The following is a 24,178-nucleotide window of genomic DNA, read 5'->3' as shown; positions in this document are numbered from 1 at the left end:
TGTTAATCGGCCTCCTCTGTACATGTATTAGACATTGATTGAGTCAAAACACCATAAAATCGAAGAATTTATGTTTAGATCTGTGTTTTACTTCGTTTAATCAGTCGGCCGATTGTCCTTGAAAATCGACCGACTTAGCGTATGTCGGCCGACTTTATAAGTCAATTGATTTACCTGTATGTCGATCGACTGTCCTTGAAAATCGACCGACTTACATTGTATGTCGACCGACTGTTGTTTCCTGTATTCTTTTTAAGTTTTTCGATTTAACGCTTTTCGATTATTGTATATATGTTTGTATAGCAGAATAAATGGCTCAACTAGGTAGTCCAGTGAACGAAGACGTACATGAGGAAGAGGTGATTCTGTCCAAGAATCTTCCAGGGCTGACGGCAAGCGAAAATGCCAATCTGGAGGCATGTCTAAACGAGGAAGGACCTGAAGCAAAGGAAGGCTTCGTTGATATTATCAAGTTCTTGAAAAGGTCCAGGATTTATACTGCAATCACCCTAGAATGCAAGGCATACTACTCGCACCAACGAGAATTCTGGAACAATGCTTCTATTGTCACTGAACAAGGAAGAAAGGTGATACGCAGCAGTGTTGGTGGTACAATTGTAAAGATCTCGGCACAGACAGTTCGTGAAGACTTAGGTTTTCCAGATAATGATTCTATGCCAGTCACACTGAATAGAACTAAGGTCCGAAGGTGTCTAGTAAGATGTGGATACTCTGGTGATCCAATGAAAGGTGCTGTTAAGAGAACTCGATTCTGTCATCAATACAAATACCTAACTTTGATGTTGTTAAGATGCATGAGTCCAATGGTAGGCGGTTTTGATGAGCTGAATGAGACTTATAGCTCAATGTTTGCAGCACTATTTCTTCATGTGGACTTCAATTTCTCCGAAGTAATTTTCAGAAGCATGTTGGTGAACGTGAAAAAGAAGAGCCACTTAATGTTTCCTAGGTTCTTGCAGGTGATGATTGAAAAGCAAGTGCAAGGATTGAATAAGGTTTGGGAGGATGAGATTAAGCTGAATCATCTGAACGATTTGACTTTCAATCGAGTCAAGCAAAAGAGAGGTCCGGATGAACCATTCAAGAGATTGGTTGGCCACCTCGCAAATGAAAACTATGTATGTCCACCAGGTGCTGCCTGTCGTCATGAGAACAGTACGTCTGGTAATGAAGATGATATCGTCGCAATTGGTGAAGACGATCAAGAGGTTAATCAGCCACCGCCAGTTGTTGCAACTGAACAGATACTGGTTGATGAAGACGATGAAGGAGATGACTTTGACCCTGATCAATTCGAGCTGAGAAAGCGAAAACAATCTGAGGGTCCTTCAGTTACGACAAAGCCGAAGCAGAGGCGCATAAGATTCATTAAGAAGGCAAAAAGGACTGAGTCATCCTCTGCTACTGAACAGCGACAATCACAGCAATCACAACCACAACTACAACCTTCAGCTGCTGCTACTCAAGAAACACGTGCTGAAACTGATACAGGAGTTCATGCTGCTGCATCCACGACCGCTATTACACAAGATGCTGCGGTTTCTATATTAAGTGAGAAGGTTGTCAATATGGCTTCTGAATTTGAAAAGTTTAAAGAAAAAGCTGATGAACGAGAGAGAAGAAAGGATGCTGAGATTGCCAAACTGACCAAGCAGGTTGAAGATCAACAGGTTGAATTGAAGAAGTTACAAACTAAGTTTGATGCTCAGAATTTGCTGATTGTAAAGGCTGAGACTACAGCGAACAAGGCACTATCGAAGATGCTTGAGTGGGAAAATAATTTCGATATTGAGGCTGTTGATCTCGAGGAGGATATAGACTTTGGTAATTTTAACGATCAAGGCGAGGATGAGCTAGGTTTGGATATTGCTAAAGGCACAAGCGAGAACCCACTGTCAGTAATTCCTCTAAATATTGATTATTCTTTACGTGATTTTTTGGCAAAGCAGGATCGTCTGAATCACTCAGTTGTATTTGATGATTTAGAAGAAGGGGAGATCCCGCCGGATCTAAGCGCTGAGGAGCAGGCCGAGCTAGTGCGTCAAGAGCAACAAGCAAGTACTTCAGCTGACGCAACTGCTAGCTCATCTTTTGAGAATCGTTACGATTCTAGTGATGATTTTGAGGAAATTGTCGTAAGTAATGAAAACGACAAAGATTTTGATGAAGTAATTATTGAAGATGAACCAATAGGTGATTTTCCGGAGTACGAATGTAATAACGATAAAGATCTACCTACATTTCAAGACTACTTCAAAATGAATGAAGAGCTTCTAAACCGTAAATGCGAAGAAAAAGAAAAGACCGAAGATTTGCCTCCAGGGTTTTTACCGGTCAAGATAAATAAAGAAAAGATAGAAGTTCTAGAAGCTGAGTGGAAGATCCTGTTGAGGATCAGAAAATATTGTGAGAAGCCAGCGCCGGAACCTGAATGGATGAATTACATTAATAGACCGACGAATCTTTTGGCTAAAGGAAAAATAATTGCGTGGGCCTACATTAAAGAGTTGAATATATACGCAATAAAGAAGGAGTACGGAGTGGATTACATCAAACATGGATACGAGTTCACGTCTCTACCGTACTTTGAATTTATGCAGGTGGCTAGGCTCAAAATGTTATATAGGGATTATGACGGAATTCCTAATATTGTCTGCAAGAAGATAAGACACTCGTACTTGTCAAAGAACTTTGAGGGATTCAGCCCTCAATTTCCCACGATCACTTATCGAACAAACAAGAAAACGGGCGAACGAAGAAAGATTGTCAAATACAAGCCAGTAAATTATATGAGAAAGGTTCCTGTGATGAAAATGCCGCAGAACTTTAGCCCACGTTTTCGTTGGTGGTACTACGATGAACGCTCAGAGGAGGCAGTCATCGTTTTGGACAAATTGAAGGAAGATGAGACAGACTCGATACGGGTTTTAGATCCCGTTTGGTTGAGAAATTGCTGTGAAGCTGACATCTTCACATTGTACTACAATCGGATGCTGTACAGGCCAGAAAATAGAGTTCAAGCACAACAGTACATTCGTGTTGCAAAGGTTTGCTATTTGAATAATATGGTTACAGATCCGTACAGAGATTGAAGCAGATCGAAGACTTATGAGGAACTAGGTCTTAGGGGGAGTTTGTTAGTGCATATTTTGTAATCCCTAGTTCCATGAACTTTAACGTTTTATTCGATCATGTTGTAACATGTAATATTGTTAAACGTTGATTGTCGATGTGTTATTTTATATTTGTAAACGTTTAAATATAATTCGTAATATTAGTCGACAGTCGGCCGACTGACATGGTCAGTCGACCGACTGTTATCCACTGTCGACCGACATAGGAACTGAGGTATTTAAGCCTAATTAATCTTCATTAATTTGGTTAACAACTCTGCAGATTACACACACACGAATTCAGTTCTAGGTCGAGTCTCTCTCAATCTTCATGTCCAAATACCACAGAATGTCAGTCTAGGCTTCGTGTTTATCAAGATCTAATCTTGGTTTGACTTGTACGAACCCGAAAACCCATAGATATTCGTTTAAGCTCTTTCTAGTGTTATTCCGCCTCTAGATCGTGTTAGGTTGATTCTAAGATCCTCTCTCAGCGTCTACAGCATGTTTTAATTCTACCAATATACATGTGTCATATATACAACTTAACTATAACCATTCAGTTATTAAATTAAACTCAACCAATCCAATCTGCTTCTATCAAGTTCAAGTTCTAATATACGATTTGAAACAGAAACAACTAATTAGAACTATGATCAAGTTATACCTGCTCGCAAACAAGACCCCACAGTGAAACGATTGCTAGCTACCACATCTGCTCTCAACTTCTCGATCGATCTATCTATATATCTCTGCTTGAATCTTGTAATTTTATGACTCAATCAACCGAAGAACAAGACAACCACACGTAATAATTCGAATACTTTAAGCAAGAGACAACAAGGTTACATTGATCGTGAGAGGAACTGGGACTTATATATATAGAATCAATAACGAATTAACGAGAAAACCCTAAGATATTTATTTATGTATGGAGATATACCGTTATTATAGTACTCCGTATCAAATAATAATAATAAATATAAATATACTAAATTTATGAGCCCGTGCGTTGCGCGGGTACTCATCCAAAATTTTTATATAATATATTTCAGTTGTATATGAAATAACGATAATCTATAGTCATTATCTAGCCTTTAACAGCCCGTGCGTTGTATGTCGATTTTTAATCAAAACAAACGTATAACAATACATACACATCATTCTTAAATCTTGTGAATTATGACACCTGCCATGGTTTAGGCTTGGTTCATGCAATTAATCGTTAAACTCGTTACCAACATGATCATGATGTATCCGAAAATGGGCCAAACTAACCCAATATTATTTTTGACTTACTTTTAGAATTGTGTAGTTCTCAAACATCATCACTGGAACACGTTCATGATCATTATACGCAAATTTTCGTGATCATTATTGTCTGCAAATATAAGTTCATTAGCCAAAAGAATGTATCAAAAACCTGAATCCCCATACACTCTTATAAATTTAACTAAGAACACGGATGAGTATTGAATATGGTATGGGAATATATATTTGATTGGATACAAAGGAGTTAAAAAAATATCTTTTATTTCATTCTAACTATTAACAGAAGGTTTTTAATGAATACCATAAATAAGCTTACCTACTATAGAACCCAGAGCCTGTGCAGTCTCTTATCTAGCCAGGGGACGCTCATTCACATCTTTAAGTATACTCGAGATTATACTGAAACAACTTGTCTTTCAACTAAACTAAGACATAGGCACCCTGACATTGTATAAGCGCAAATTAGACTACAAACATTGCAATTGCAACTACACATTACAACGTAATAAATATAACACAACCCGTACACTTAGCCCAGAAGCTTCATGTTTCTGAATTTTAACAAACATTACTTGAAACATAATAGAATGGCATATTCATTTGAACACGGAAACTTTTAGTTTACGTAGTCGTTACTATTCCTATAACATTGTTTGCGGTTGATAGCAGTTTAGTGACGAAACACTGTAAGAGCCCGTCGCGCATTGCAAACATATATAGCAATTTAATGTGCAATTTTAAAGTAAACTACCTTGCAGTTAACTTCGTAAAAAGTCTCATTGTGTGATCATGGTATGCACATTGTCCAACTAAACTACCTACACAAAAAGAAATAGTCTCACAAAAAGAAATAGTCTTTAGTAATAAGAATTTTCTTGTTGACTTATAAAATTCAACCAAGTGACACACTTTAAAAATCTCTTTTTACGACAATGCCACCACTTCCAGTGATCTTTCCAATCCTCTCAATCTTGTCATAAGTATTAGTAAAAGTTGATATTTTTTGAACACTCAAAGAGTCTAAAAGTGGCATTCAAAGGCGTTAGTATTGAGTTTGAGTAGCTGTAGTACACAATTATAATTAAGAAACCCATAAGTATTGATAACATTTGTACTTTAAGTAAATGTATTGAAACGATTTAGAATTAACTTTAAAATCAATACAATTAGAATATAGCTTTCGATTGTTCATAGTCAATTATATCATCTCTGATTTGCGACCGCGCTAAGTTTACCAGATAATGCAAAGCAAATACAAGCCTAATTCAATATACATCTGCATCAATATGTGGTCCGAAAGATGTCATGCTGAACATTTGATTATAAGCTATGATGTTTTTCATTAAATTCTTATCTTCAAACAAAGCTTTAGCAGCCGCAGGAGGAGGAACATGATCTCAGGGAACAGCGACATGCACATCGTAGCAACACTTACTATAAACACACTGATTATAAGTAATAAGCGAACTCATTTTTAAGGTAATATACTCACCCTAGTTGATCAACTACCATGTGATGAGTATGTAAGATATTGGAATGATCATTGTGTTTGTATTTTTTGGTATTGCAATTACTTTTTTTATTCATAGCATAAAAATCGCGCGATTTTCCCATAAAGCGGTTACACTTGGACGTTATTAAAGCACAAAAGCAAACAACATTAATATCATTGTTACCTTGGATTAGTATTTCCCTTCATCACTTTTTGCACTCAAAATTTTCGCCACTTGAACCCATCATCTAAAAGACCAACTTCTTGTCTGCACTACTATTTTCGGTTCAGAGAGCGCCTTGTTGGATAAATTCGATTCCACGTGCGAATACAGATACGGGCCCAAACACTATATTACTGCAATCCCCGAGAAAAAACACATCGACCAATGTACCGACCATCAAATACAACATAAATTTATTTATAATGCGTAACATATTGAAGTTGATACATTTTAAGAACCATGCTCAGAAATCAACAACCAAAAACATACATTACTTTTTATCTTAAGAATGGAATGTCATTTTTTGGGTTAAAGTTTGTAACTTTTTGTCAAAACTGTTCCCAACAGCCTCCTAAAAAGGAACCTTTGGTAAACCTAAAGTGTACAGTGAAGCATGTGAACTTTTTTTACTAACCCACGTGTCTAACCTTCAAGCAAGCTGTGTTTAGTGAACACCATTTGAATATGAACACCTAGACCTAGGAGGTGAAATTCCATCATCTTCCACCTTCTGTTCTTGAACATAACTTACTGATTCCATCATCAGATTTACCTGACATGAAAACCATTAGAGAAAATGACCCTATACAACACATAGTATATTTCATATGTGATAAACTACTGTATCTAAACTACTAATATTAATGAAGTAAACATGACAGCCCATAAAATTAAAAAAATAATAAGTTTAATAGACTTGACCCCAATTCCACCGCAAAAGTAAACTCAAGGGGATAGGGAACCCAAACTATTATAAACTATTTAATTTTTACTACCACGACCGATGTGGGATAACTACCCAACAAAAAATGAAGTAAACATGACAGCCCCAAAAAAAAAATTAAAACATACATTGTTATATTAATCCATGCGTTGGTCCCTCTGTAGCACAAATTAAACACGTAAATCAATTTACTCATCAACCTGAAAAGTCATAATCATGTAGAACAAAAATGAAAACATACTTTGTCACTAAAGATTAAAGATAAAATGCATAAAAACATGAAAATTATCATATGCATATTAAGGTAATTCAAATTTGTAACTTTTCGCAAAAAGATCATACGAAGCAGTTGGTTCATATTAAGGAATGTCACTCACAAAAGAAGATATTGACATTTCAGACCAAACAACCGAAAATGGATGTATCACATACTCAGTTGAACTACCATAAGGTATACCATTGAGACGATTTACGTGTTGTAACACACTTATATCTGCAACATGTTTAGGCGATATAGATATTGCCACAAAATCAATATAACTGTTAACCGGAGTCTATGTTCATCATTAACAGATTAATTTTGCCTCTTCTTACTTGGAATTAAAGGAATTAGAGCTATTGAGTATCATCATCATCATCATATAAGATAAAAAGAACCAAATAAAAGAAGAAGAAATTATGGTGTTGCATAATACCACTATTCCATCATCATTGCGTAAGAACAGTGTAAATGGTTATATGAGCAGTTTAAGCCCCCACCAAAACCATGTAAAATGTGTTGTTCCAAAAAAAACATGTAAAATGCATGAAAATCCTATCCTTCATTTTATATACAGGAATACAACAATAGGATGTCATCTCTATCGATTACTTGGCAACTGAACTGGAAAAATAGTTAGTATTAAAAGTCAGTTCAATCTCATATCAATAAAATATAAAGTACATGCAGCAATATGTACGTACAGGTTAGATATAAAGCCATTGAAGAGTAAGTGGGTTATAATAGACACCTCTACCAAGAAGTGGGATGGACACATACATCTATACTCACATTGGCATGCACATTAGGTTTCACCCATCATCACTCACATTGACAGTTACAACTTGATTTGTAGGGATGTTCCTACTTAGCATGCTTCCTTGCAGGATCATTATTGGATATTGTAGGTGCCAATCCAAAAGCTTCCTATTACGAAATATTACAATAAATAGCAAACTACCGGGGAATAAAAGAATGAGATTTATCAGTTATCCGGCATGCAATTATAAAATCGAATTATATAAAATTTGAAATTTATTTCGTAGACACAACTAAAATTATGGGAGCTAGTCATGTTTATAATACGAATCAAAAAACTTTACACTATAAGTAATATTTTAAATAATGTGAATATCATAGAAAATGATGTCAAGCCATGGAATCACAGGCCATTAGTCGCTTTGATGTCTCAATTAGAATAAAAATGCTAAGTGATTGGCATACTATCAGCAGCTCGTTTAACAAAATCATAGATTGGTAAAATAAATATAGCTACCGGATATATAAACCTCCATATACCAATAGCATATATAACACCAGTAACATTGCATATTTTTTTTTTTTTTTTTTTTTTTTTTTTTGAAAGGCAAGCCCCCCAAAGTGTAGCAAGTGAGGATTGAACTTGGGTCCCTTTGGAACTTTCCAAGCATCCTACCACCAAGCCAACCCCTTGGGGTTCAGTAACATTGCATATTGTTCAGTGAAATTGTCCGCTTTTTTGCGATTTATCAATTACGGCTTGATCACCGATGAACATTAAGAGGTGAAAAAGGTCGAATCAGAATGTGGAGCGTTTGGTTTGTTAACCCTATAATTTGGGTACAATTATAACAATATTTTTGCACAAAAAGAAGCAAATATGTGAAGGGAAAATAGTCACAACGGGCAATCTACAAAACGGAAACAAACATCCGTTTGACAAACATTTCCCGACCCGTATGAAACCGTGAGGATGCTAACAAATAAGCTATATCAAATCCAACCCAAATCTGTCCCAATTCAGTAGCAAATCAACTAATAATGAATAATCAAGCACACACAATACACACGAGACTTTTTACGTGGAAAACCTCTCAAAATCGAGAGTAAAAACCACGGGACTCGTAAGCCACTTAAACTTCAATATCATCAACAAGAGAGCAATACAACAATCCTTCTCTAGATCAACTAGAGGCATACAACATCATCATACTCTTGAACAACAATAATCAACAAGTATATGAAGAAATTAAAGACAAAAGATGAACAACACTACCCCAAAAACTGCTACTGTTCCAGCAGCGAAAATACGAGCTACAGACCTTTTTAGATGAATTCAACGGTTGAAAACCTTGGCACTGATGTCAGGAAGACACAGTCCAAAATTGGAGAAGATTCAACGGTCGGATTTCCGGGGATCTTCTCTTTTCTGAGCTGCTGTACACAAAAACGGGAATTTGAGGTTTCTCTCTTTTTCTTGATTACTTTTTGATCTCACTCTCTCTTGATAGTCAACAAACAGCTGCAATCAACTGATATAAATAATACCCACAGATGCTTGACCAAGTCAACTTTCATCTTGGGCCTATTTTGTTGGGCTTGGGCTTCCTCATAAATGGAAACATAAAATAAACCCAACAAATCTCCCCCTTTCCAGTTATGAGGAATGGATCACCATCCCGGCGATCGAGCAACATACCTTGAGCTTCTCACTTGCTAAAGTCTTTGTGAACATGTCGGAACCATTATCATCGGTATGAACTTTATCAAGTTCAAACGAACGATCTTCAAGACGTTCTCTAATCCAATGATACCGCACATCTATATGTTTTGTTCGCTTATGATACATAGAATTTCTAGCCAAATGAATCGCACTCTCATTATCACAAAGAACCACATATTGTGATTGCTTAAACCAAATGTCTTGTAGAAATCTTTTCATCCACAATAGTTCTTTGTACGCTTCTGTTGCTGCCATATACTCAGCCTCGGTTGTAGACAATGCAACACACTTTTGTAACCTTGATTGCCATGAAACTGCTCCCCCTGCGAAAGTCATCAAATATCCAGAAGTGGATTTCATGTTATCTTTGTTTCCTGCCATATCTGAGTCTGCATAACCAACAAGCACCGGCTCTCCATTTCCGAATGTGATACCTAACTTTGAAGTACCTCGTAAGTATCTCATAATCCATTTAACCGCTTCCCAATGCTTCTTACCCGGATTGGACATAAATCGACTAACAACACCTACCGCATGAGCTATATCAGGCCTAGTACACACCATAGCATACATCAAGCTACCAACCGCTGAAGCATGTGGAACTTTGTCCATCTCCTCAACATCCTCCTTTGAAGTAGGGCAATCTCTATCTGTTAGCTTAAAGTTGTTAGTAAGAGGAGAACTAACCACTTTAGCATTCTTCATGTTGAATCTATTAAGCACCTTTTCAATGTATTGCTCTTGTGATATATGTAACGTCTTAGCACCTCTATCTCTAGAAATCCGAATGCCAAGAATCTGTTTTGCTGGTCCCAAGTCTTTTATAGCAAAAGACTTGCTCAATTCTCGCTTCAACTTCGCAATTCTTTTAATATTTTTACCAACAATCAACATATCATCAACGTATAACAACAATATGATGAAATCATCATCACCAAACCTCTGAAAGAAAACACAATGATCTGAAGTTGTCTTTCGGTAGCCTTGCTTTCCTATAACCGACTCAAACTTCTTATACCACTGTCTCGGTGCTTGCTTCAACCCATATAGACTTTTCTGAAGTCTACAAACATAATTTTCTTTACCCTTAACCCAAAAACCTTCAGGTTGCATCATGTAGATTTCCTTATCCAAATCACCGTGAAGAAAAGCAGTCTTGACATCCATCTGTTCAACCTCAAGATCAAGACTAGCAGCTAACCCAAGAACCACTCGAATAGATCCCATCTTCACGACCGGAGAGAAAATCTCATCAAAATCAATACCCTTTTTCTGGCTAAATCCTTTAACGACTAACCTAGCTTTGTACCTTGGTTGTGAAGTAAGCTCATATGTCTTCACTTTGAATACCCATTTGTTTCTCAGAGCTCTCTTGCCTTTAGGTAACTTCACCAGCTCATAAGTATTGTTCTCTTGTAAGGAATTCATCTCATCTTGCATGGCTTCACCTGTGATTACCCGGAAAATTTCGACTTATTTAAACCAATTCTCTATACGATTTATTATTTTGACACGTTAAACAAAGTCTGTTAGATTGAGTCTCAAAATTTTAGAACTGTTTCATATATACAATTACCTTTGATTACTCTCGACGATTCATGAACAATTATATGTATGTATATATATATATATATATGTACAAGTAAAAAACGAATTTCCTACAGTAAAACACTATTTGCTACAGTAAAAATGACTTTGCTACAGTAAAACACTATTTGCTACAGTAAAAATGATTTTGCTACAGTAAAACACTATTTGCTACAGTAAAACACTATTTGCTACAGTGAAACACTATTTTGCTACAGTGATCTGCTACAGTACACTATTTGCTATAGTAAACACTATTTGCTACAGTACACTATTTGATGTCGACGAACTAGCAAACAAAAACGGATAAGGCGGCCATGCGATCGCATGGCAAAAACACTGAAAACCCATGCGATCGCATGGGCTACAGTAACACTATTTGATGTCGACAAACTAGCAAACAAAAGGGGTTCAGGCGGCCATGCGATCGCATTGCAAAAGCACTGAAAATCCATGCGATCGCATGGGGACCAAAATCTGGAAACATGCCTATAAAAGGCCAGTTTACTCGACGAAATATATTCACTTTTTCTTTCTTCTATAAATTTAAATTTATATTTATAATTATAATTTTAATTTTAATTTAAGTTTAATAATAATAAAGTATATACGAGGGTGTTTTAATTCGGGTTTCAAACCGTTTTAAGCTAAGGAAATATTGGGTATTGTTCGGGGTATTGTTCTTAAATCCAAGGCCAACCATACAGTCGTCTACCATCATTACGTCTACGCAATTTGCCTACAATATTGAGTCTCAATATTGAACAGTGAGTTTATAGGATCCCTTTTTAAATACTTTAAATATTTTTGGGCTGAGAATACATACAATTTATTTTAAACGCAATAAGACACAAGTACATACTAAATTCTACACTGAGTTAAACCGAAAATCCCTTAGCTTTGGTAACTAGTAGCTGCCAGTACATAGGATATGGACTAGTGGGCGCGAATAATTGTATATGGATCCATAGGGCTTGACATCCCCGTCCGAGCTAGAGCGCTAGCCTTTTAACGGACGTATGTTATTTGAGTTTAAGATACGTTGGTTTGCGTGTATTAAAATGAATGGGGTAATTATCACTATAGCGTTAAGTTTAGTTACCAGGGTGCTCTGTTACGTAGAATCTATTGATAAACTTTTGATGAAATCTTGTGGTCTATCTTTATATATGTTTATGACTCGAGCAATTAAACCTATAACTCACCAACATTCGTGTTGACCTTTTTATCATGTTTTATTCTCAGGTCCTTAGAATGCTTCCGCTGTGATGTGCTTGTTACCTGCATGGAGTCTCTCATGCTTTGTACAAAGTTTATTGCATTCAAAATAAAACCGCGTTGTGTAATAAATAATTGGACTGTGATGTCAACATGTAAATTAAAGACTTATGTATTTTGGGGTTTTGCTTATACCTAAGCACTCGCCCATATGTTTATAACTTTCTATGTTTAGAAAGTCACTTATTTTAATGAATGCAATATTTTATCAAAACGTATCATATAGAGGTCAAAACCTCACTGTGGAATAAATGATTAACGTGCCGCGTCAATAGCAATTTTGACGGGTCGTTACAGTACCCCACTCCTTCTTATGCTCATCTTTCATAGCTTCTGCATAACACTCTGGCTCTCCCCCATCAGTGAGTAATACATACTCATCAGCAGAATATCTAACAGAAGGATGACGATCTCGGGTAGAGCGCCTAAGTGGGACATATGGGGGCACATCTGGTACTGGAATCTCTACCTGCTCCGGAGCATAATCATCATCAGTACCATGTTCATCATTATGAACATCATCTCCAACATGTTGTGGAGTAACTGGATCCAAATCAACAAGATCAGCACCAGTTTGAGGAACTGAATCTGTCTTATCAACATATTTTAACATATGATCTTCTGTAAACACAACATCTCGGCTTCGTACGAGTTTCTTCTGAACTAGATCATATAACCTGTACCCAAAATCATCTTCACCATAACCTAGGAATACACATGGCTTAGTCTTCATATCAAGCTTTGACCTTTCATCTTTGGGAACATGAACAAATGCTTTACATCCAAAGACTCGTAAATGACAGTAAGAAACATCTTTGCCGCTCCAAACCCTGTTAGGAACATCAAAATGCAAAGGTACACAAGGGTTAGATTAATAATATGAACTGCCGTATTTAAAGCCTCACCCCAAAAGGAATCGGACAACTCTGCATGTGAAAGCAAACATCTAACTCTCTCAACCAAAGTTCTGTTCATCCTCTCTGCTAAGCCATTCAACTGAGGTGTCTTTGGTGGAGTCTTTTGATGCCGAATACCATTCTCCTTATAATAAGCATCAAAGCTCCCAATGTATTCACCGCCATTATCAGTCCGAATACACTTGAGCTTCTTCCCCGTTTGCCTTTCAACTAGTGCATGAAATTCCTTAAACTTTTCAAATACTTGATCCTTTGACTTTAAGGTATAAACCCACACCTTCCTAGAATGATCATCGATGAATGTAACAAAGTAGGAACATCCACCAAGTGTCCTAGTCTTCATAGGCCCACACACATCCGAATGTACTAGATCAAGTACGTTCTCCATTCGAAAAGGAGAATGACTCTTAAACATAACTCTGGTCTGTTTCCCTGTCAAACAGTGAGAACACTTACTCGAATTAATATCACTAACACCCGACAACACATTCTTCTTAAATAAGATAGACATCCCTTTTTCACTCATATGGCCAACTCTTTTATGCCACAACTCGGTAGAATCAACATTGTCCACTGCGTTAACAATGTTCTGGATGATCTTCGGACGCGTTATGTATAATCTTGAGTCTTTCTTGCCTCTTTCCACTATCATAGAACCAAGAGTTAGTTTCCAAATACGATTACCAAAACCGTTATAATAACCATCATCATCAAGAATGTCTGTTGAAATAACATTAAGTCTCATATCCGGAACATATTTTACATTATGCAAAACTAACTCCATTCCCGTGTCAAATTTCAAACAAACATCTCCAATACCAACGATCTTTGATAACCCAGAATTACCCATCCTAGCAAATCCATAGTCACCTGGAGTGTAAGATGAGAAGTGATCTCTACATATTGCAACATGACATGTAGCACCACTATCAACAATCCAACTCGTGTCATCATGAGTAAGATTGATCATATCATAATCAATACAAACAAAGAACTCATTCGTGATAGCGTTAACTTCAACCTTATCATCATCACCACCATCACTTTTCTTTTGTTTATTCTTGTCATATGCCTTTTTCTTCTCATTTTTTAACTGTGGACAATACCACTTTGTGTGCCCTTTTTCACGACAATGATAGCACTCAACATTAGAAAACTTTCCTTTTCTTGAGCTACTACGATTCTTGCCTCTTTTACCATGACCTCTACTGTGACTTCTCCCCCGCATTTCTATGACCAAGATATCTGACTGTGAAGAGGAACCTTGTGACTTTCTTCTCATCTCTTCATTCAAAATACTACCCTTAGCCAATTCCATGGTGATAATACCATTCGGTGCAGAGTTGGACAAAGATGTCCTAAAAATCTCCCAAGAGTCCGGTAACGTACCAAGTAACCAGAGACCTTGAACCTCATCCTCAAACTTGATACCCATTCCTGCAAGCTGATTAATAATACCCTGATATGCATTTAGGTGATCTGTAATAGGAGTCCCATCATGATACTTTAAACCCATCAACTGTTTAATTAAGAATAACTTGTTATTCCGAGTCTTTCGTTCATATAACTGTTCAAGCTTTTTCCATAAGGCTTTAGCATCAGTCTCCCCAGTAATATGGTTCACTACATTATCATCAACCCACTGTCAAATATACCCACATACCTGTCTATGCAAAATTTTCCATTGAGCTTCAGACTTACCCTCAGGCATACTCTCAGTAAAAACAGGTAAATAATAATCTTTCACATAAAGAAGATCCTCCATTTTACCTTTCCAAACATGATAATTTGAACCATTTAAACTAACCATCTTACTTGTATTAGCTTCCATCTTTCACACAAGTCAATCAAAAAACCTTAAGCTCTAGATACCAATTTGAAGGAAAAATAGTCACAACGGGCAATCTACAAAATGGAAACAAACATCCGTTTGACAAACATTTCTCGATCCGTATGAAACCGTGAGGATGCTAACAAATAACCTATATCAAATCCAACCCAAATCTGTCCCAATTCAGTAGCAAATCAACTAATAACGAATAATCAAGCAGACACAATACACACGAGACTTTTTACGTGGAACACCTCTCAAAATCGAGAGTAAAAACCACGGGACTCGTAAGCCACTTAAACTTCACTATCATCAACAAGAGAGCAATACAACAATCCTTCTCTAGATCAACTAGAGGTATACAACATCATCATACTCTTGAACAACAATAATCAACAAGTATATGAAGAAATTAAAGACAAAAGATGAACAACACTACCCCAAAAACTGCTACTGTTCCAGCAGCGAAAATACGAGCTACAGACCTTTTTAGACAAATTCAACGGTTGAAAACCTTGGCACTGATGTCAGGAAGACACAGTCCAAAATTGGTGAAGATTCAACGGTCGGATCTCCGGGGATCGTCTCTTTTATGAGCTGCTGTATACAAAAACGGGAATTTGAGGTTTCTCTCTTTTTCTTGATTACTTTTTGATCTCACTCTCTCTTGATAGTCAACAAACAGCTGCAATCAACTGATCTAAATAATACCCACAGATGCTTGACCAAGTCAACCTTCATCTTGGGCCTATTTTGTTGGGCTTGGGCTTCCTCATAAATGGAAACATAAAATAAACCCAACAATATGGTATGGTTTAATTAGATAAAACCATGATTTGACTGTTATAACATACTGATATTAAACATTGGAATATACAAATCTTAAGATTGCCGTGAGGAACCCTAGACAAAGCACCAATAAAAATAGCGTTATTCAAGAAAATGGAAACAAAGTAAATCAACCATATTCATCAATGGTGAAAACACCTGGGCGACAGTGACTTTCCTGCTATTAGAAACCCTATGCCGATTATTGCTAGCGTACACTAAACCCTAATCAAAAAGGCCGAAAGTGGGTGAATTAAACGGGTTTAGGGACACGCGTCAGATCTATATAATTAGGGAATTTTTTAATTCAAAATTATGAGAAAATTAGAATTTGTGAGGAGGATTCTGGTGCTGACACGTGGATTTACACTACCAGTTTAGTAAGATAGAAGATTCAAATATCGCGTTTATACTAATTTTAATCCCAACTCTAATCTAATCAATTCTAACTAGATATGTTACATTTTGTCCTCTTTTATTTCTATTTATTTATATATAGAATTTATCATGAAAGAAAAAATTAAATCCTTTCTAAATTCTATTTACTAAAGAATATTTTGTTCGAATTCTAACTAGAATATTTTTGTTCGAATTCCCTTGTTTTTGTTCTTCCGTCAAGTTTTTTGTTCGAATTTCCTTGTTTTTATTCGCCCGCCAATTCTCAGAGTTCTCACAACAGTGGAGTTCTCACTGGATGATTCATCAGCCACCATATTGAGTTATTGACCATCGCCAAGGTGTCATAACCATTTCCACAGGTAGCATCCACAACTGCATCCCCTTTCTGGAGTACGTATTTCCAGATTCTATATTCACACGCACAAAACCAAAATTATAAAAATGTAATACTCCGTATATTTATCCTTATCACTTCCAGTAACATTGTACATTGTGCTAAAATTTAAGCTTTTTCATATAAATCGACTTAACTAGAGCTTATATAGTGTCACCCATGAAAGGGATTATGAATTATCCTTGTTGGGGTGAATACCAAAACAACAGTATCCTGATTACTATACCATAGACAATTTTGATACTTTTGGCATCTCGCGAGACACATTTTGCTTCAATGCTATTAAAGCATTACTCTTTATGTTTACAGTTAACAGCATAATATAGCTGGTATAAAAGATCTATTGTTTAAAGATTTATTGAGAATGTGTTTGCTATGTTCGTTGGTGGAATCGAGTTTGAGAAGAAATTGGTGTTAGGTGTCTGGTCTTTGCTTTTGGAGTATTTCTCTGTTAGTTGCTATGCCTCTGTGAAAGGTGAAAGTTATAGGAATATTTAGGAGGAAGTTGTTTAAGTGTGAAAGGTGCAAAGATGGATTAAAACATGAGGTGGTTAATCATGATTATGAATTGGATGACAAGTAATATGATCTATTGTTTGTTGCGTAATTGACAAATAAGATTGTCAAGGAGAAAAAGGATATTGATGTTGGCGATTCATGTAAGATGGAGAAAATAACGGTCATCTATTTTAGACGCTTTCGTGAGCTTTGTAGTTCATTGTGTGCCAATTTGGGTATTCATGGTCAAAGTTCAAGTTTAGGTAAGCATCTTACATGGTGATATATACGGTTTTCAAGATCAGGTTGTTCTTATGGGGTATTTCTATAGCCGATCACTTTCAAGACCAATTCATAGATATACAAGAGAATAGGGTATTACATGTAACATACCCTTTAAACACATCTCGGAAGCACTTTTAGTCTTTTACTTTCAATTTTGTGCAAGTTTGTTTATTGGGCTCATTGTATGGTTTAGGTCTTTTAGTTTGTTTGTGATCTATGAAGGCCTTTTTGTACTGGGCTCTTTTATTTGGGCCTTTCGATGTACTATTATCAATATCATTTTGATGAATTGTAGTTATTTATTGTTATAATTCAGTAGGCTTATAACTACCTTTAGTGGTTTGATTCTTGATGTTATAATTCAGTAGGCTTATAACTACCTTTAGTGGTTTGATTCTTGATTTAGAATACTAATAATGAAGTGTAAGAACAAAGATGATAATGGAGAGAAAGAAAGAAACACTTTGTAAGTGTGAGAAATGGTGCAAGTTTAATGCTTGCATTCATGAGTATTTATAGCCTAAAATCTCAATATAAAAATACATACTTTGTGTACCAAAATTGACTATATGTATACACCAAAATTGACTATCCATATCTATATTATTATTATTATTATAACACTCCCCCTTGGATAGCAATTTTATTTTGTTCAAGATCAACTATAAATTACTGCCTCGTTAAAAACCTTGCTAAAGAAAACCCAGTGGGAAAAAACTTTAGCTAAGGGAAAAAGAGTGCAGCATGGAGTTGACTCCCCCTCAAGTAGACATCGCTTCAGCTGTTACATCTTTTGAACATGTCTCATGCCAATGTTATGAACGTGTGTTCTGAAAATAGCAGTTGGAAGTGCTTTCGTGAAAAGATCAGCAGAGTTTTTGCTAGATTGCACATATCTCATTTCAATCTGGTTGTCCTTAATGAGATTTTGAGTGTATGAGAAGAATCTAGGTGGTATGTGTTTTGTTCGGTCACTTTTGATATACCCTTCTTTCATCTGTGCTATGCAAGCTGCATTATCTTCATAGATAGTTGTTGGACTTTTATCGCGTTCTAGTCCACAAGAATCAGTAATGAGTTGTGTCATTGATCTCAACCAAAAACATTCTCGAGTAGCTTCATGTAATGCAATCACTTCGGCATGATTTGACGATGTAGCAACAAGTGTTTGTTTTTGAGAACGCCATGATATTGCAGTACCTCCATTTAGGAATACATATCCAGTTTGAGATTTAGCTTTATGTGGATCAGATAAATAACCTGCATCTGCATAACCAACCAAATCTTGTTTTGATTCGTTAGAATAAAATAATCCTAAATCAGTAGTTCCTCGAAGGTATCGAAATATGTGTTTGATCCCATTCCAGTGTCTTTTGGTAGGAGCAGAGCTGAACCTTGCCAACAAATTAACTGCAAAAGAAATGTCAGGTCTTGTACAATTTGTAAGATACATAAGAGCTCCAATTGCACTAAGATATGGTACTTCTGGTCCAAGAATGTCTTCTTGATCTTCACATGGACGAAATGGATCAGCTTCAACATTGAGTGATCTAACAACCATAGGAGTACTTAATGGTTTTACCTTGTCCATATTGAAACGTTTCAAAATCTTTTCAGTATATGTTGTTTGATGTACAAGTAAACCATTAGGCATATGCTCAATTTGTAAACCAAGACAATACTTGGTTTTTCCGAGATCTTTCATTTCAAATTCTTTCTTTAGAAGTTGAATGGCTTCATGGATCTCTTTATTTGTACCTATGATGTTAAGATCATCAACATAAACAGCTATGATCACATATCCGGATGTTGTTTTCTTAATGAAAACACAAGGGCAAGTAAGATTATTTGTATACCCTTTGCTTATCAAGTAATCACTTAATCGGTTATACCACATACGTCCCGATTGTTTTAACCCATATAAAGATCTTTGTAATTTAATCGAATACATTTCTTTGGGTTTTGCATTTGATGCTTCTGGTACCTTAAATCCTTCAGGTATCTTCATATATATATATCACTATCAAGTGATCCATATAGATAAGCAGTCACAACATCCATGAGATGCATTTCTAAATTTTTAGAAACTGCCAGACTGATTAAGTACCTAAAAGTAATTGCATCCATAACAGGAGAATAAGTTTCTTCATAATCAATTCCCGGTCTTTGAGAAAAACCTTGAGCTACAAGTCTAGCTTTATACCTTGTAACTTCATTTTTCTCATTTCTTTTTCGGACAAAAATCCATCTGTATCCTACAGGTTTCACATCTTTAGGAGTGAGAATGATGGATCCGAAAACTTTTCTTTTATTGAGTGATTCTAATTCAGCTCGTATTGCTTCTTTCCATTGAGCCCAATCATGTCTATTTTGACATTCAACCATAGATGTTGGTTCTGGATCATCATCATTATTCATGATGTCATATGCAACATTAAATGAAAATTTCTCATCAAGATTTTTCATTTCATTTCGGTTCCATAATATTTTTGAATATGCATAATTGATTGCAATTTCTGTATTGACATCATCAATCTCCTCTGCAGTAGGAGTACTGATTTGTGGTTCTTCTTGAACACTTTCTTTTACTTCATTATCAGCTGATTTTCTTTTTCGAGGATTTTTATCCTTTGAACCGATTGGTCTTCCACGTTTCTGACGTGGCAAAGATTCATGAGTGACGTTATTGCCAGCTTTTGGAATTTCAATTCGAGCTGGAGTATTTACTGCTGGTATATATGATTTTGTCACCGTTTTTGTATCTGTAAATGCATCAGGCAATTGATTTGCAAGTTCTTGTATATGCATTATCTTTTGAACTTCTGTCTCGCATTCTTTTGTGCGAGGATCAAGATACTTTAATTGAGGTTCACACCATGAAACATCATTTTCTTTATTTTTCATTTCTCCCCCTAATCTAGGGAACAATGTTTCATTAAAATGACAATCAGCAAAACGTGCTGTAAAAACGTCACCTGTCATAGGTTCAATATACCTTAATATTGAAGATGTTTCATATCCAACATATATTCCCAACCTCCTTTGAGGACCCATTTTTGTACGTTGTGGTGTCGCAATTGGAACATACACTGCACAACCAAATGTTCTAAGATGGGAAATATTTGGCTCTTGACCAAAAGCAAGTTGTAGGGGGGAATATTTATGACTTGCACTTGGTCTGATGCGAATCAATGCAGCAGCATGTAAAATTGCATGACCCCATATAGATACAGGGAGTTTTGTTCTCATTATCAATGGTCTAGCGATTAACTGTAAACGTTTAATCAATGACTCGGCTAAACCATTTTGTGTATGCACATGAGCAACAGAATGTTCAACAACAATTCCTATAGACATGCAATAGTCATTAAATGCTTGAGATGTAAATTCACCAGCATTATCAAGTCTCACCCTTTTAATGGTGTAATCAGGAAAATGAGCTCTCAATTTAATAATTTGGGCAAGAAATTTTGCAAATGCCACATTACGGCTTGATAACAGACAAACATGAGACCATCTGCTAGATGCGTCTATTAGAACCATGAAATATCTAAATGGTCCACATGGTGGATGAATTGGTCCACATATATCACCTTGAATTCTTTCAAGAAACATTGGTGATTCTTTCTCAACCTTAAGTGGTGAGGGTCTAGTTATCAATTTTCCAAGAGAGCAAGATGTACATGGAACCATTGTATCATGATGGATTTTTCTATCCTTTAGTGGATGTCCATGAGTACATTCAATAATCCTTTTCATCATTGTTGATCCTGGATGGCCTAATCTGTTATGCCATAAACTTAATACACCAGGATCAATATATTTTTCGTTAACTACCATATGTATTTCTGGTACATTTATATGTGTATAATGTAATCCAGAACTAAGTCTTGGCAGTTTTTCAACCACATGACTCTTGTCAGTGATACTTAAATATTTCTCATTTTCTGTTGTCACTGACTGATAATCATACCCGTTAAGGTATATGTCGGAGAAACTCAATAAATTTCTGCTTGACTTGGGAGAAAATAAGGCATCATTTATTAAAAATTTTGTACCATTTGGTAGTATGAAGTTTGCCTTTCCTATCCCTTTTATCAAGTTAGCAGGTCCTGATATTGTATGTATAGTTCCTTCCGTTGGTTTTAGATCAATAAAATATTTCTCGGATTTAAGTATAGTGTGTGTAGTTCCACTGTCTGCTATACAGAGATCTCCACCACTTGATTGATGTTGTATTCCAGCAAAATTCATATTGAACTTCATATATAAGAAATAAATAGTGAGTACATTAATATTACACAATATTTTAAACGCAAATAGATAGTACTGAAACATTTAGCAAACATAATGACAAAGACAGACGATATTAAATCGTTTATTTTTCAAAAGACACACAACTTAAACATTCAAGAAATCTTCATATAAATCAGATGGTTTCTCAGTGACTGTTGGATCAATATTATCCACAAAATTTACTTCCTTTTCTTTACCTTTCAGCGAATCCTGATACATCTTAACAAGATGTTTAGATGTTCGGCAAGTATTAGCCCAGTGGCCCATTCTACCACATCTGTAGCAAGATTCTTCAGAATTTTTAGTAGAATTTTCTTCAACATCTTGTTTAATGGGCTTGTTTTGTGGTTGATATTTATATTTTCGTGGATTACTATTTCTTTGACCACCACGGCCACGACCACGACCACGTCCACGCCCATTACCATTACCATAAGGATGGTTTCTACCATAGTTATGGCTTTTGGCATGATGATGGTGATGGTTATTATAACCACGACCTTGCCCGTGTCCTTGTCCCTGTTTATAATTATTTGCAGTATTTGCTTCAGGGATTGCAAGTGTACCAGTAGGACGGGATTGCTGATTTTTCATTAATAGCTCATCATTTTGTTCTGCAACTAAGAGATATGAATTAAGTTCAGGATATGTTTTGAACTTTAGCATTCTCAAATTTCTTTGCACTGTGATGTTTGCAGCATTCATTGTGGAGAAAGTTTTCTCCATCATGTCTGCATCACTAATTTCATGTCCACAGAATTTAAGTTGTGAACATGTATTATACAGAGCTGAGCTGTATTCATTTACTTTCTTAAAGTCTTGGAACCTTAATGTTCTCCATTGTTCCATTGCAGCTGGAAGTAAAATTTCTCTTTGATTATTGAATCTGCTTTTGAGACCTTCCCATAAAACATGGGGATCTTCTACAGTCACATAATTATTTTGTAAGCATTCATCAATATGTTGATGAATAAAGCAACATGCCGTAGCTTGTTCTTTTTCAGAACAAGTGTTGTTTTCATTTATGGTTTCAAGAATGCCCATTGATTTAAGATGCATTTTTACTTTTATAACCCATGGCATGTAGTTGTTTCCAGTTGATTCTAAAGGAGTAAATTTAAGCTTTTCCAGATTCGACATTTTCTATTATCAAAAATTAAAACAAACATCATGATAAATTAGAGTCAATTTATATTCATAAGTATATAAACATTAAACATAAATTTAATATAACATAAATGATAAGTAGGTGACAGTGTCGACCATGTGTAAGCAATCATAAATAAATGTTATATAACAAAAATATAAATATTAGTAAACATAAATGAAAATTTGGCGACAGTGTCGACCATATATTTTTTCAGGTGGTATAACCGACCTATATCATTCTGGTGGTATAACCGACCATATATCATTTTGGTGGTATAACCGACCATATATCATTTTGGTGGTATAACCGACCATATATCATTTTGGTGGTATAACCGACCATATATCATTTTGGTGGCAGAGCCAACCATATTTAGTATTAAGATTATCGTGCTGATAACGTGTTATAATTCAGTAGGCTTATAACTACCTTTAGTGGTTTGATTCTTGATGTTATAATTCAGTAGGCTTATAACTACCTTTAGTGGTTTGATTCTTGATTTAGAATACTAATAATGAAGTGTAAGAACAAAGATGATAATGGAGAGAAAGAAAGAAACACTTTGTAAGTGTGAGAAATGGTGCAAGTTTAATGCTTGCATTCATGAGTATTTATAGCCTAAAATCTCAATATAAAAATACATACTTTGTGTACCAAAATTGACTATATGTATACACCAAAATTGACTATCCATATCTATATTATTATTATTATTATAACATTTATAATATTTTATATATTTTATGTTTTTTCGCCGAAATAAAATAAAGATTTATTGTTTAGAGTATATTTTGTTTTAAGACATTCAATGTGATATATGTACAACTTACTGCATCAGAGACTCACAAAAAGAAAACAAGTAAAAAACTGGATTCACGAAAAATGAACTGTAAGCTTTTTTTCAGTTAGATTAATAACGCAGATAGTACCATTTACATGCTTCCAACGAAAAAAGAAAATAGACTCCACAAAGCTAACTACCTAACGACTTAACCACCATCCTTGACCAATTAACCAGAAAGCTAAATCTAATGTTTAAGATAATCATACAGCAACCATGATTGATACAGGGAAAAGTTTAAACCAAAAACGGTCCACACAATCCAGTTGACGTTGTTGGGGAGGAAGA

The 24,178-nt window shown here is 35.7% G+C and overlaps 1 long non-coding RNA gene across 1 annotated transcript; it reads right to left on the bottom strand.

Moving 5' to 3' along the window:
* Positions 1–6,351: 6,351 nt before the first annotated feature.
* On the bottom strand, positions 6,352–8,128 carry LOC139850703 (uncharacterized). Its single transcript, XR_011760110.1, has 3 exons — positions 7,935–8,128; positions 6,974–7,045; positions 6,352–6,674 (listed from the first exon to the last, which is right to left on the bottom strand). It is a non-coding gene; the product is annotated as an uncharacterized lncRNA (long non-coding RNA).
* Between the last annotated feature and the right edge of the window lie 16,050 nt (positions 8,129–24,178).

The sequence above is a fragment of the Rutidosis leptorrhynchoides genome, chromosome 5, assembly GCF_046630445.1.
Source record: "Rutidosis leptorrhynchoides isolate AG116_Rl617_1_P2 chromosome 5, CSIRO_AGI_Rlap_v1, whole genome shotgun sequence".
Taxonomy (NCBI): Eukaryota; Viridiplantae; Streptophyta; class Magnoliopsida; order Asterales; family Asteraceae; genus Rutidosis; species Rutidosis leptorrhynchoides.
Note: the sequence above shows the minus strand (reverse complement) of the source record. Positions and strands in the feature narration are given on the sequence as shown.